At 58.1% G+C, this 15,288-nt stretch overlaps 1 pseudogene; it reads left to right on the forward strand.

Moving 5' to 3' along the window:
• The first annotated feature begins 1,689 nt into the window (after positions 1-1,689).
• On the forward strand, positions 1,690-2,948 carry LOC141249218 (sialidase-3-like; annotated as a pseudogene).
• Positions 2,949-15,288: the final 12,340 nt, after the last annotated feature.

The following is a 15,288-nucleotide window of genomic DNA, read 5'->3' on the forward strand; positions in this document are numbered from 1 at the left end:
CACACAGGATAGGATTAGATACACGGCTCAGCAGACAGTATCACACAGGATAGGATTAGATACACGGCTCAGCAGACAGTATCACACAGGATAGGATTAGATACACGGCTCAGCAGAGAGTATCACACAGGATAGGATTAGATACACAGCTCAGCAGATAGTATTACACAGGATAGGATTAGATACACGGCTCAGCAGACAGTATCACACAGGAGAGGATTAGATACACAGCTCAGCAGATAGTATCACACAGGATAGGATTAGATACACGGCTCAGCAGACAGTATCACACAGGATAGGATTAGATACACGGCTCAGCAGACAGTATCACACAGGATAGGATTAGATACACGGCTCAGCAGAGAGTATCACACAGGAGAGGATTAGATACACGGCTCAGCAGATGGTATCACACAGGATAGGATTAGATACACGGCTCAGCAGACAGTATCACACAGGATAGGATTAGATACACGGCTCAGCAGACAGTATCACACAGGATAGGATTAGATACACGGCTCAGCAGAGAGTATCACACAGGATAGGATTAGATACACGGCTCAGCAGACAGTATCACACAGGAGAGGATTAGATACACGGCTCAGCAGACGTTATCACACAGGATAGGATTAGATACACGGCTCAGCAGACAGTATCACACAGGATAGGATTAGATACACGGCTCAGCAGACGGTATCACACAGGATAGGATTAGATACACGGCTCAGCAGACGGTATCACACAGGATAGGATTAGATACACGGCTCAGCAGACGGTATCACACAGGATAGGATTAGATACACGGCTCAGCAGACGGTATCACACAGGATAGGATTAGATACACGGCTCAGCAGACAGTATCACACAGGATAGGATTAGATACACGGCTCAGCAGACAGTATCACACAGGAGAGGATTAGATACACGGCTCAGCAGACAGTATCACACAGGAGAGGATTAGATACACGGCTCAGCAGACAGTATCACACAGGATAGGATTAGATACACGGCTCAGTATCACACAGGAGAGGATTAGATACACAACTCAGTATCACAGGATAGGATTAGATACACGGCTCAGTATCACACAGGATAGGATTAGATACATGCCTCCGTGTCACAGGATAGGATTAGATTCATGGCTCAGTATCACAGGATAGGATTAGATACACTGCTTTGTATCACACAGGATAAGATTAGATACACGGCTCAGTATCACAGGATAGGATTAGATACACGGCTTTGTATCACACAGGATAGGATTAGATACATGGCTCAGTATCACAGGATAGGATTAGATACACGGCTTTGTATCACACAGGATAGGATTAGATACACGGCTCAGTATCACAGAGGATAGGATTAGATACACAGCTCTGTATCACACAGGATAGGATTATATACACGGCTCCGTATCACAGGATAGGATTAGATACACGGCTCTGTATCACAGAGGATAGGATTAGATACACAGCTCTGTATCACACAGGATAGGATTATATACACGGCTCCGTATCACAGGATAGGATTAGATACACGGCTCAGTATCACAGAGGATAGGATTAGATACACGGCTCAGTATCACAGGATAGGATTAGATACACATTTCAGTATCACACAGGATTAGATACAGGTTGCTCTCGGCTGTCAGTCTCGTGTATCCGCTGTCCTGCAGGTTCGGGTACAGACATGTCGGGGGCGCTCTCTCTGGACTCGGTGACCCTGTTCCAGCAGGATCCTGGCGGTGTGACGTATCGTATCCCGGCTCTGCTCTTCTTCCCTCCATCTTCTTGGCCTTGGCGGAGAAGCGCTCGTCCCCCGATGATCAGCACGCCCTGTACCTGGTGGTGCGGCGCGGTCGGGTGCAGCGCGGGGAGGTGCAGGTACCGACTCCTCATGTCACCTCTCTCCGCGTCTGATCTTGTGACTTTCCAACGTCTCCATCTGTTTTGCCTCCTTAGTGGGAAGACGCAATGCCGGTGAGCCACGCCAAGTTACCGGGGCACCGGACCATGAACCCCTGCCCGCTGTACCATCCCGACACCGACACCGTCTTCCTCTTCTTCGTCTGTGTAAAAAGCGAAATCTCCGAGTTCCGGCAAATCATAACCGGCCGAAATGCCGCCCGGCTCTGCTACGTCACCAGCCGCGACCACGGCCAATCGTGGAGCCTACCGAAAGACGTGACGGAGGAGGTCCTGGGTGAGGACCTGAAGAGCTGCGCCACCTTGACGGTTGGCCCCGGTCACGGCGTCTGCTCTCCGTCGGGCAGGCTGATCGTGCCCGCGTACCTGTACTACATCCACTCCCGCGTCTGCGGCCTGCCCGTCCCCTGGAAGACCAAGCCCCACTCATTCATCTTCTACAGCGACGACCGCGGAGAGAGCTGGCACAAGGGCAGCGGACTGTGGCGGCAGAAGACAGGGGAGTGCGAGGTGGCCGAGGTGACCTGCAGCAGCGGCAACGACCTCCTGTACTGCAGCGCCAGGACCGGTCAGCGCTACCGGGTGGAGGCGACCAGCAGCCCCCAGTCCATGGAGTTCACAGATGCCCACTACAATAAAAGCCTGTGTGAGCCGCCTCATGGCTGCCAGGGCAGTGTGGTGAGCTACAGGCCTCCGGAGGCAACTCAGGACGAGGCGGACGGCGGGGAAGAGTCGCCCCTTCAGCATAGCGTCACGTCCTGGCTCCTCTACTCCCATCCCACCAGCAGCCGGGGCCGCGTGGACTTAGGAGTCTACTTGAATAAATCACCCCTTGTGCCGTCCACCTGGACCCCACCGTGGGTCATCAACGAGGGTCCCAGCGGGTACTCGGACCTGGCGGTGTGCCAGTACACTCACTCCTTCGCCTGCTTATTTGAATGCGGAAAGGACGCGGTGTGCGAAAAGATCGTCTTCCGGAGGTTCACGATGGACGAGCTGCTGAACAATTCCTCTAAGCCCTAATCACGAGTGTCGGGGCCTCCGCCAAGTCTCCGGGTGCCAAAAGTAACCCAGTATAGGAATGCACTGAGGGGCCACAAGATGGCGCCATCCACCACTCTCCTGACCCCCGATACACGCTCTCATACTGCTCATTGGATGGTGTCTGATCCCCCCCTGTAATTAACAGGTTCTATCCACTCCTCTCTATCATGGACACCTTAAAGGGATCTTCCCATGAACTATATCATCCCCATCCACGTGTCTGATGCCGTCTCTGACCAGCACCACCTCACCCTCTGGAGCCGTCTCTGCCCAGCAACTCCTCACCCTCCGGAGCCGTCTCTGCCCAGCACCTCCTCATGCTCTGGAGCCGTCTCTGTCCTGCACCTTCTCACCCTCCGGAGTCGTCTCTGCCCTTCACCTCCTCACCCTCCGGAGCCGTCTCTGGCCTGAACTTCCTCACCCTTCGGAGCCCTCTCTGCCCTGCACCTCCTCACCCTCCGGAGTCTTTTCTGCCCTTCACCTCCTCACCCTCCGGAGCCGTCTCTGCCCAGCAACTCCTCACCCTCCGGAGTCGTTTCTGCCCTTCACCTCCTCACCCTCCGGAGTCGTCTCTGCTCTGCACCTCCTCACCCTCTGGAGCCGTCTGTGTCCTTCACCTCCTCATCCTCCGGAGCCGTATCTGCCCTTCACCTCCTCACCCTCCCGAGCCGTATCTGCCCAGCACCACCTCACCCTTCAGAGCCGTCTCTGCCCAGCACCTCCTCACCCTCCGGAGCCGTCTCTGCTCTGCACCTCCTCACCCTCCGGAGCCGTCTCTGCCCTGAACCTCTTCACCCTCCGGAGCCGTCTCTGCCCACCACCACCTCACCCTCCGGAGCCGTCTCTGCCCACCACCACCTCACCCTCTGGAGCCGTCTCTGCCCAGCAACTCCTCACCCTCCGGAGTCGTCTCTGCCCTGCACCTCCTCACCCTCCGGAGCCGTCTCTGTTCTGCAACTCCTCACCCTCCGGAGCTGTCTCTGTCCTGCACCTCCTCACCCTCCGGAGCCGTCTCTGTCCTGCACCTCCTCACCCTTCAGAGCCGTCTCTGCCCAGCACCTCTCCCTCCGTAGACGTCTCTGCTCTGCAACTCCTCACCCTCCGGAGCTGTCTCTGTCCTGCACCTCCTCACCCTCCGGAGCCGTCTCTGTCCTGCACCTCCTCACCCTTCAGAGCCGTCTCTGCCCAGCACCTCTCCCTCCGTAGACGTCTCTGCTCTGCACCTCCTCACCCTCCGGAGCCGTCTCTGCCCTGAACCTCCTCACCCTTCGGAGTCGTCCCTGACCTTAACCTCCTCACCCTCCGGAGCCGTCTGTGTCCTGCACCTCCTCACCCTCCGGAGTTGTCTCTGCCCAGCACCACCTCACCCTCCGGCATCGTATCTGCTCTGCACCTCCTCACCCTCCGGAGCCATCTCTGTCCTTCACCTCCTCACCCTCTGGAGCCGTCTCTGTCTTGCACCTCCTCACCCTCCGGGCTTGTTTCTGCCCAGCACCACCTCACCCTCCGGAGCCGTCTCTGCCCAGCCCCTCCTCACCCCCCAGAGCCGTCTCTGCCCAGCACCTCCTCACCCTCTGAAGCCGTCTCTGTCCTGCACCTCCTCACCCTCTGAAGCCGTCTCTGCCCTGCACCTCCTCACCCTCTGGAGTTGTCTCTGCCCTGCACCTCCTCACCCTCCGGATCCATCTCTACCATGCACCTCTTCACTCTCCGGAGCCGTCTCTGCCCTGCACCTCCTCATCCTCCGGAGCCGTATCTGCCCTTCACCTCCTCACCCTCCAAAGCCGTCTGTGCCCTGCACCTGCTCAACCTCCGAAGCTGCCTCTGCCATGCACCTCCTCACCCTCCAAAGCCGTCTCTGCCCTGCACTTCCTCATCCTCCAATTCCGACTCTGCCGTCCTCCTATTCACCGTCCGGAGCCGTCTCTGCCGTGCACCTCTACACCATCCAGAGCCGTCTGTGTCCTGCACCTCCTCACCCTCCGGAGTTGTCTCTGCCCAGCACCACCTCACCCTTCAGAGCCGTCTCTGCCCAGCACCTCCTCACCCTCCGGCATCGTATCTGCTCTGCACTTCCTCACCCTCCGGAGCCATCTCTGTCCTTCACCTCCTCACCCTCTGGAGCCGTCTCTGTCTTGCACCTCCTCACCCTCCGGGCTTGTTTCTGCCCAGCACCACCTCACCCTCCGGAGCCGTCTCTGCCCAGCCCCTCCTCACCCCCCAGAGCCGTCTCTGCCCAGCACCTCCTCACCCTCTGAAGCCGTCTCTGTCCTGCACCTCCTCACCCTCTGAAGCCGTCTCTGCCCTGCACCTCCTCACCCTCTGGAGTTGTCTCTGCCCTGCACCTCCTCACCCTCCGGATCCATCTCTACCATGCACCTCTTCACTCTCCGGAGCCGTCTCTGCCCTGCACCTCCTCATCCTCCGGAGCCGTATCTGCCCTTCACCTCCTCACCCTCCAAAGACGTCTGTGCCCTGCACCTGCTCAACCTCCGAAGCTGCCTCTGCCATGCACCTCCTCACCCTCCAAAGCCGTCTCTGCCCTGCACTTCCTCAGCCTCCAATTCCGACTCTGCCGTCCTCCTATTCACCGTCCGGAGCCGTCTCTGCCGTGCACCTCTACACCATCCAGTGCCGTCTCTGTCCTGCACCTCCTCACCCTCTGAAGCCGTCTCTGCCCTGCACCTCCTCACCCTCTGGAGTTGTCTCTGCCCTGCACCTCCTCACCCTCCGGAGCCATCTCTGCCATGCACCTCTTCACTCTCCGGAGCCGTCTCTGCCCTGCACCTCCTCATCCTCCGGAGCCGTATCTGCCCTTCACCTCCTCACCCTCCAAAGCTGTCTGTGCCCTGCACCTGCTCAACTTCCGAAGCTGCCTCTGCCATGCATCTCCTCACCCTCCAAAGCCGTCTCTGCCCTGCACTTCCTCATCCTCCATTTCCGACTCTGCCGTGCTCCTATTCACCGTCCGGAGCCTTCTCTGCCCTGCACCTCTACACCATCCAGAGCCGTCTCTGTCCTGCACCTCCTCACCCTCCAATGCCGTCTCTACCCTGCTCCTATTCACCATCCGGAGCCTTCTCTGCTCTGCACCTCTTCACCATCCGGAGCCTTCTCTGCCCTGCACCTCCTCACCCTCCGGCGTCGTCTCTGCCCTGCACCTCCTCACCCTCCAATGCCGTCTCTACCCTGCTCCTATTCACCATCCGGAGCCTTCTCTGCTCTGCACCTCTTCACCATCCGGAGCCTTCTCTGCCCTGCACCTCCTCACCCTCCGGAGTCGTCTCTGCCCAGCACCTCCTCACCCTCCGGCATCGTATCTGCTCTGCACCTCCTCACCCTCCGGAGCCATCTCTGTCCTTCACCTCCTCACCCTCTGGAGCCGTCTCTGTCTTGCACCTCCTCACCCTCCGGGCTTGTTTCTGCCCAGCACCACCTCACCCTCCGGAGCCGTCTCTGCCCAGCCCCTCCTCACCCCCCAGAGCCGTCTCTGCCCAGCACCTCCTCACCCTCTGAAGCCGTCTCTGTCCTGCACCTCCTCACCCTCTGAAGCCGTCTCTGCCCTGCACCTCCTCACCCTCTGGAGTTGTCTCTGCCCTGCACCTCCTCACCCTCCGGATCCATCTCTACCATGCACCTCTTCACTCTCCGGAGCCGTCTCTGCCCTGCACCTCCTCATCCTCCGGAGCCGAATCTGCCCTTCACCTCCTCACCCTCCAAAGCCGTCTGTGCCCTGCACCTGCTCAACCTCCGAAGCTGCCTCTGCCATGCACCTCCTCACCCTCCAAAGCCGTCTCTGCCCTGCACTTCCTCAGCCTCCAATTCCGACTCTGCCGTCCTCCTATTCACCGTCCGGAGCCGTCTCTGCCGTGCACCTCTACACCATCCAGTGCCGTCTCTGTCCTGCACCTCCTCACCCTCTGAAGCCGTCTCTGCCCTGCACCTCCTCACCCTCTGGAGTTGTCTCTGCCCTGCACCTCCTCACCCTCCGGAGCCATCTCTGCCATGCACCTCTTCACTCTCCGGAGCCGTCTCTGCCCTGCACCTCCTCATCCTCCGGAGCCGTATCTTCCCTTCACCTCCTCACCCTCCAAAGCCGTCTGTGCCCTGCACCTGCTCAACTTCCGAAGCTGCCTCTGCCATGCATCTCCTCACCCTCCAAAGCCGTCTCTGCCCTGCACTTCCTCATCCTCCATTTCCGACTCTGCCGTGCTCCTATTCACCGTCCGGAGCCTTCTCTGCCCTGCACCTCTACACCATCCAGAGCCGTCTCTGTCCTGCACCTCCTCACCCTCCAATGCCGTCTCTACCCTGCTCCTATTCACCATCCGGAGCCTTCTCTGCTCTGCACCTCTTCACCATCCGGAGCCTTCTCTGCCCTGCACCTCCTCACCCTCCGGCGTCGTCTCTGCCCTGCACCTCCTCACCCTCCAGAGCCATCTCTGCCCAGCACCTCTTCACTCTCCGGAGCCATCTCTGCTCTGCACCTCCTTATCCTCCGGAGCTGTCTCTGCCCTGCACCTGCTCAACCTCTGAAGCTGCCTCTGACCTGCACCTCCTCACCCTCCGGAGTTGTTTCTGCCCAGCACCACCTCACCCCCCGGAGCTGTCTCTGCCCAGCACCTCCTCACCCTCTGAAGCCGTCTCTGCCCTGCACCTCCTCACCCTCCGGAGTCGTCTCTGCCCTGCACCTCCTCACCCTCTGAAGCCGTCTCTGCCCTGCACCTCCTCACCCTCCGGAGTCGTCTCTCACGTGCACTTCCTCACCCTCCGGAGCCATCTCTGCCCTGCACCTCTTCTCTCTCCGGAGCCGTCTCTGCCCTGCACCTCCTCATTCTACAGAGCCGTATCTGCCCTTCACCTCCTCACCCTCCGAAGCCGTCTCTGCCCTGCACCTGCTCAACCTCCGAAGCTGCCTCAGCCCTGCACCTCCTCACCCTCCGAAGCCGTCTCTGCCCTACACTTCCTCATCCTCCAATTCCGACTCAGCCGTGCTCCTATTCACCGTTTGCAGCCGTCCCTGCCCTGCACGTCTACACCATCCAGTGCCGTCTCTGTCCTGCACCTCCTCACCCTCCAATGCCGTCTCTACCCTGCTCCTATTCACCATCTGCAGCCTTCTCTACCCTGCACCTCTTCACCATCCGGAGCCTTCTCTGCCCTACACCTCCTCACCGTCCGCAGCCGTCTCTGCCCTGCACCTCTACACCATCCAGAGCCGTCTCTGTCCTGCACCTCCTCACCCTCCAATGCCGTCTCTACCCTGCTCCTATTCACCATCTGCAGCCTTCTCTACCCTGCACCTCTTCACCATCCGGAGCCTTCTCTGCCCTTCACCTCCTCACCCTCCGGAGTCGTCTCTGCCCTTCACCTCCTCACCCTCCGGAGCCGTCTCTGCCTTGCACCTGCTCAACCTCCGAAGCCGTCTCTGCCCTGCACTTCCTTACCCTCCAATTCTGACTCTGCCGTGCTCCTATTCACCTTCCGGAGCTGTCTCTGCCCTGCACCTCTTCACCATCCAGAGCCGTCTCTGCCCTGCACCTCCTCACCCTCCAATGCCGTCTCTACCCTGCTCCTATTCACCATCTGGAGCCTTCTCTGCCCTGGACCTCTTCACCATCCGGAGCCTACTCTGCCCTTCACCTCCTCACCCTCCGAAGTCGTCTCTGCCCTGCACCTCCGAAGCCGTCTCTGCCCAGCACCACCTCACCCTTCAAAGTCGTCTCTGCCCAGCACCTCCTCACCCTCCGGAGCCGTCCCTGTCCGTCACCTCCTCACCCTCCAGAGTCGACTCTGCCCTGAACCTCCTCACCCTCCGGAGCCGTCTCTGTCCAGCACCTCCTCACCCTCCGGAGCCGTCTCTGCCCAGCACCACCTCACCCTCCGGAGCCGTCTCTGCCCAGCACCACCTCACCCTCCGGAGCCGTCTCTGCCCAGCACCTCCTCACCCTCCGGAGCCGTCTCTGCCCAGCACCACCTCATTCTCTGAAGCCGTCTCTGTCCTGCACCTCCTCACCCTCCGGAGTCGTCTCTGCCCTGCACCTCCTCACCCTCTGAAGCCGTCCCTGTCCGTCACCTCCTCACCCTCCAGAGTCGACTCTGCCCTGAACCTCCTCACCCTCCGGAGCCGTCTCTGTCCAGCACCTCCTCACCCTCCGGAGCCGTCTCTGCCCAGCACCACCTCACCCTCCGGAGCCGTCTCTGCCCAGCACCACCTCACCCTCCGGAGCCGTCTCTGCCCAGCACCTCCTCACCCTCCGGAGCCTTCTCTGCCCTACACCTCCTCACCGTCCGCAGCCGTCTCTGCCCTGCACCTCTACACCATCCAGAGCCGTCTCTGTCCTGCACCTCCTCACCCTCCAATGCCGTCTCTACCCTGCTCCTATTCACCATCTGCAGCCTTCTCTACCCTGCACCTCTTCACCATCCGGAGCCTTCTCTGCCCTTCACCTCCTCACCCTCCGGAGTCGTCTCTGCCCTTCACCTCCTCACCCTCCGGAGCCGTCTCTGCCTTGCACCTGCTCAACCTCCGAAGCCGTCTCTGCCCTGCACTTCCTTACCCTCCAATTCTGACTCTGCCGTGCTCCTATTCACCTTCCGGAGCTGTCTCTGCCCTGCACCTCTTCACCATCCAGAGCCGTCTCTGCCCTGCACCTCCTCACCCTCCAATGCCGTCTCTACCCTGCTCCTATTCACCATCTGGAGCCTTCTCTGCCCTGGACCTCTTCACCATCCGGAGCCTACTCTGCCCTTCACCTCCTCACCCTCCGAAGTCGTCTCTGCCCTGCACCTCCGAAGCCGTCTCTGCCCAGCACCACCTCACCCTTCAAAGTCGTCTCTGCCCAGCACCTCCTCACCCTCCGGAGCCGTCCCTGTCCGTCACCTCCTCACCCTCCAGAGTCGACTCTGCCCTGAACCTCCTCACCCTCCGGAGCCGTCTCTGTCCAGCACCTCCTCACCCTCCGGAGCCGTCTCTGCCCAGCACCACCTCACCCTCCGGAGCCGTCTCTGCCCAGCACCACCTCACCCTCCGGAGCCGTCTCTGCCCAGCACCTCCTCACCCTCCGGAGCCGTCTCTGCCCAGCACCACCTCATTCTCTGAAGCCGTCTCTGTCCAGCACCTCCTCACCCTCCGGATCCATCTCTACCATGCACCTCTTCACTCTCCTGAGCCGTCTCTGCCCTGCACCTCCTCATCCTCCGGAGCCGTATCTGCCCTTCACCTCCTCACCCTCCAAAGACGTCTGTGTCCTGCACCTCCTCACCCTCTGGAGCCGTCTCTGCCCAGCACCACCTCATTCTCTGAAGCCGTCTCTGTCCTGCACCTCCTCACCCTCCGGAGTCGTCTCTGCCCTGCACCTCCTCACCCTCTGAAGCCATCTCTGTCCTGCACCTCCTCACCCTCCGGAGTTGTCACTGCCCTGCACCTCCTCACCCTCCGGAGTCGTCTCTGCCCTGCACCTCCTCACCCTCCGGAGCCGTCTCTGCCCTGGACCTCCTCATCCTCCGGAGCCGTCTCTGTCCTTCACCTCCTCACCCTCCGGAGCTGTCTCTGCCCTGCACCTCCTCACCCTCCGAAGCCGCCACTGCCCTGCACTTCCTCACCCTCCCAATTCTGACTGCCCTGCTCCTATTCACCGTCCGGAGCCGTCTCTGCCCTGCACCTCCTCACCATACGGAGCCGTCTCTGCCCTGCACCTCCTCACCCTCCGGAGCCATCTCTGCCCTGCACCTCCTAACCCTCCGGGCCGTGCAGCTGCCTCCATTCTGCTTTTTATGTGTTTTTCATCTGTTTCTTCTTATCTTTTGATTTGTTTGTTGATACATTTTTTTATGACATTTCTCTTCTGTAAATCTCTTTCTTCCGAGTAGTAATTGTTTTGTGATTACTTTCTGCAGCTCATCCGGGTTATCCAAAATAGTTCAGACCATCCTAAATATTGTCTGTTAGTGTAGCAGTAATGAGCGAGAACGACCTCTACTCGGAGAATACAGCCATGGTCGTATCCAGACTCCTCTGTCCCCTGCAGACTCCTCTGTACCCTCCAGACTCCTCTATCTCCTCCAGACTCTTATGTCCTCCTCCAGACTCTTCTGTCCTCCTCCAGACTCTTCTGTCCTCCTCCAGACTCCTCTGTGCTCCTCTAGACTCCTCTATCCTTCTCCAGACGTCTCTCTACTCCACAAGACGTCTTTCTTCTCCTCCAGACACCTCTGTTCCCCTCCAGACTCTTCTGTTTCCCTCCAGACTCCTCTGTTCCCCTCCAGACTCCTCTGTTCCCCTCCAGACTCCTCTGTTCCCCTCCAGACTCCTCTGTCCCCTCCAGACTCTTCTGTTTCCCTCCAGACTCTTCTGTTTCCCTCCAGACTCTTCTGTTTCCCTCCAGACTCTTCTGTTCCCCTCCAGACTCCTCTGTTCCCCTCCAGACTCTTCTGTTTCCCTCCGGACTCTTCTATTTCCCTCAAGACTCTTCTGTTTCCCTCCGGACTCTTCCATTTCCCTCCAGACTCCTCTGTTTCCCTCCAGACTCCTCTGTTTCCCTCCAGACTCCTCTGTTCTCCTCCAGACTCTTCTGTTTCCCTCCAGACTCTTCTGTTTCCCTCCAGACTCATCTGTCTCCTCCAGACTCCTCTGTCCTCTCCAGATTCCTTTGTTCTCCTCCATGCACTTCTGTTCCTCTCCAGAACCCTATGTCCTCTCCAGACCCCTCTGTCACTCCAGACTCTTCTGTTTCCCTCCAGATTCCTCTGTCCCCTACAGATTCCTCTGTTCCTCCAGACTCCTCTGTTCCCCTCCAGACTCCTCTGTTCCCCTCCAGACTTCTCTGTTACCCTCCAGACTCCTCTGTCCCCTCCAGACTCCTCTGTCCCCTCCAGACTCCTCTATTCCCCCCCAGATTCCTCTGTCCCATCCAGATTCCTCTGTCCCCTCCAGAATCCTCTGTTCCCCTCCAGACTCCTCTGTTCCCCTCCAGACTCCCCTGTTCTCCTCCATACTCTTCTGTTCCTCTCCAGACTCCTCTGTTCCTCAGACTCCTCTGTCCTCTCTGCACTCCTCTGTTCTCCTCCAGACTCTTCTGTCCTCCTTCAGACTCCTCTGTCCTCTCCACACTCCTCTGTCCTCTCCACACTCCTGTTTTCCCCTCCAGACTCCTGTTTTCCCCTCCAGACTCCTCTGTTCCCCTCCAGACTCCTCTGTTCCCCTCCAGACTCCTCTGTCCTCTACAGACTCCTCTGTCCCCTACAGATTCCTCTGTTCCCCTCCAGACTCCTCTGTTCTCCTCCAGACTCCTCTGTCTCCTCCAGACTCCTCTGTCCTGTCCAGACTCCTCTGTCCCCTTCAGACTCCTCTGTCCCCTCCTGACTCCTCTGTTCTCATCCAGACTCCTCTGTTCCCCTCCAGACTTCTCTGTTCCCCTCCAGACTTCTCTGTTCCCCTCCAGACTCCTCTGTCTCCTCCAGACTCCTCTGTCCTCTCCAGACTCCTCTGTTCTCCTCCATACACTTGTGTTCCTCTTCAGACCCGTCTGTTCTCCTCCAGACTCTTCTGTTCCCCTCCATACTCTTCTGTTCCCCTCCAAACTCTTCTGTTTTCCTCCATACTCCTCTGTTCTCCTCCAGACTCCTCTGTTCTCCTCCAGACTCCTCTGTCCCCTACAGACACCTCTGTTTCCCTCAATACTCTTCTGTTCCCCTCCAGACTCCTCTGTTCCCCTCCAAACTCTTCTGTTCCCCTCCAAACTCCTCTGTCCCCTATAGACTCCTCTGTCTCCTCCAGAATCCACTGTTCCTCTCCAGACTCCACTGTCCTCTTCAGACTCCTCTTTTCCCCTACAGACTCCTCTATTCCAATCCACATTCCTCTGTCTCCTCCAGACTCTTCTGTCCCCTCCAGATTCGTTAATCCCCTCCAGACTCCTCTGTCCCCTCCAGACTCCTTAATCCCCTCCAGACTCCTTAATCCCCCCCAGACTCCTCTGTTCCCCTCCAGACTCTTCTGTTCCCCTCCAGACTCCTCTGTTCCCCTCCATACTCCCCTGTTCCCCTCCATACTCCCCTGTTCTCCTCCATATTCTTCTGTTCCCATCCAGACCTTTTTGTTGCCATGCAGACCTTTCTGTTCTCCTTCAGATGCCTCTGTTCTCCTTCAGACTCCTCTATCCTTCTCCAGACGTCTCTCTACTCCACAAGATGTCTCTCTTCTCCTCCAGACACCTCTGTTAACCTCCAGACTCTTCTGTTTCCCTCCAGACTCCTCTGTTCCCCTCCAGACTCCTGTTCCCCTCCAGACTCCTATGTTCCCCTCCAGACTTCTCTGTCCCCTCCAGACTCTTCTGTTTCCCTCCAGACTCCTCTGTTCCGCTCCAGACTCTTCTGTTTCCCTCCAGACTCCTCTGTCTCCTACAGACTCCGCTGTTCCCCTCCATACTCTTCTGTTCCCCTCCAGACTCCTCTGTTCCCCTCCAGACTCCTCTGTTCCCCTCCAGACTCTTCTGTTTCCCTCCGGACTCTTCTATTTCCCTCAAGACTCTTCTGTTTCCCTCCGGACTCTTCCATTTCCCTCCAGACTCCTCTGTTTCCCTCCAGACTCCTCTGTTTCCATCCAGACTCCTCTGTTCTGCTCCAGACTCTTCTGTTTCCCTCCAGACTCTTCTGTTTCCCTCCAGACTCATCTGTCTCCTCCAGACTCCTCTGTCCTCTCCAGATTCCTTTGTTCTCCTCCATGCACTTCTGTTCCTCTCCAGACCCCTATGTCCTCTCCAGACCCCTCTGTCACTCCAGACTCTTCTGTTTCCCTCCAGATTCCTCTGTCCCCTACAGATTCCTCTGTTCTTCCAGACTCCTCTGTCCCCTCCAGACTCCTCTGTCCCCTCCAGACTCCTCTATTCCCCTCCAGATTCCTCTGTCCCATCCAGATTCCTCTGTCCCCTCCAGAATCCTCTGTTCCCCTCCAGACTCCTCTGTTCCCCTCCAGACTCCCCTGTTCTCCTCCATACTCTTCTGTTCCTCTCCAGACTCCTCTGTTCCTCAGACTCCTCTGTCCTCTCTGCACTCCTCTGTTCTCCTTCAGACTCTTCTGTCCTCCTTCAGACTCCTCTGTCCTCTCCACACTCCTCTGTCCTCTCCACACTCCTGTTTTCCCCTCCAGACTCCTGTTTTCCCCTCCAGACTCCTCTGTTCCCCTCCAGACTCCTCTGTCCCCTACAGACTCCTCTGTCCCCTACAGATTCCTCTGTTCCCCTCCAGACTCCTCTGTTCCCCTCCAGAATCCTCTGTTCCCCTCCAGACTCCTCTGTCTCCTCCAGACTCCTCTGTCCTGTCCAGACTCCTCTGTCCCCTTCAGACTCCTCTGTCCCCTCCTGACTCCTCTGTTCTCATCAAGACTCCTCTGTTCCCCTCCAGACTTCTCTGTTCCCCTCCAGACTTCTCTGTTCCCCTCCAGACTCCTCTGTCTCCTCCAGACTCCTCTGTCCTCTCCAGACTCCTCTGTTCTCCTCCATACACTTGTGTTCCTCTTCAGACCCGTCTGTTCTCCTCCAGACTCTTCTGTTCCCCTCCATACTCTTCTGTTCCCCTCCAACTCTTCTGTTTTCCTCCATACTCCTCTGTTCTCCTCCAGACTCCTCTGTTCTCCTCCAGACTCCTCTGTCCCCTACAGACTCCTCTGTTTCCCTCTATACTCTTCTGTTCCCCTCCAGACTCCTCTGTTCCCCTCCAGACTCCTCTGTTCCCCTCCAAACTCTTCTGTTCCCCTCCAAACTCCTCTGTCCCCTATAGACTCCTCTGTCTCCTCCAGACTCCACTGTTCCTCGCCAGACTCCACTGTCCTCTTCAGACTCCTCTTTTCCCCTACAGACTCCTCTATTCCCCTCCACATTCCTTTGTCTCCTCCAGACTCTTCTGTCCCCTCCAGATTCGTTAATCCCCTCCAGACTCCTCTGTCCCCTCCAGACTCCTTAGTCCCCTCCAGACTCCTTAATCCCCCCCAGACTCCTCTGTTCCCCTCCAGACTCTTCTGTTCCCCTCCAGACTCCTCTGTTCCCCTCCATACTCCCCTGTTCCCCTCCATACTCCCCTGTTCTCCTCCATATTCTTCTGTTCCCATCCAGACCTTTTTGTTCCCATCCAGACCTTTCTGTTCTCCTTCAGATGCCTCTGTTCTCCTTCAGACTCCTCTGTCCCCTCCAGACTCCTCTGTGCTCTCCAGATTCCTCTGTTCCCCTCCAGACTCCTCTGTCTCCTCTGTTTCCTCCAGACCCCTCTGTTCCTCTCCAGACTCCGCAGTCCCCTCCAGACTCCATAATCTCTTCCAGACTCC

Source organism: Phyllobates terribilis, unplaced genomic scaffold (assembly GCF_046119375.1).
Source record: "Phyllobates terribilis strain yellow unplaced genomic scaffold, ASM4611937v1 Scaffold_2__4_contigs__length_985480577, whole genome shotgun sequence".
Lineage (NCBI taxonomy): Eukaryota > Metazoa > Chordata > Amphibia > Anura > Dendrobatidae > Phyllobates > Phyllobates terribilis.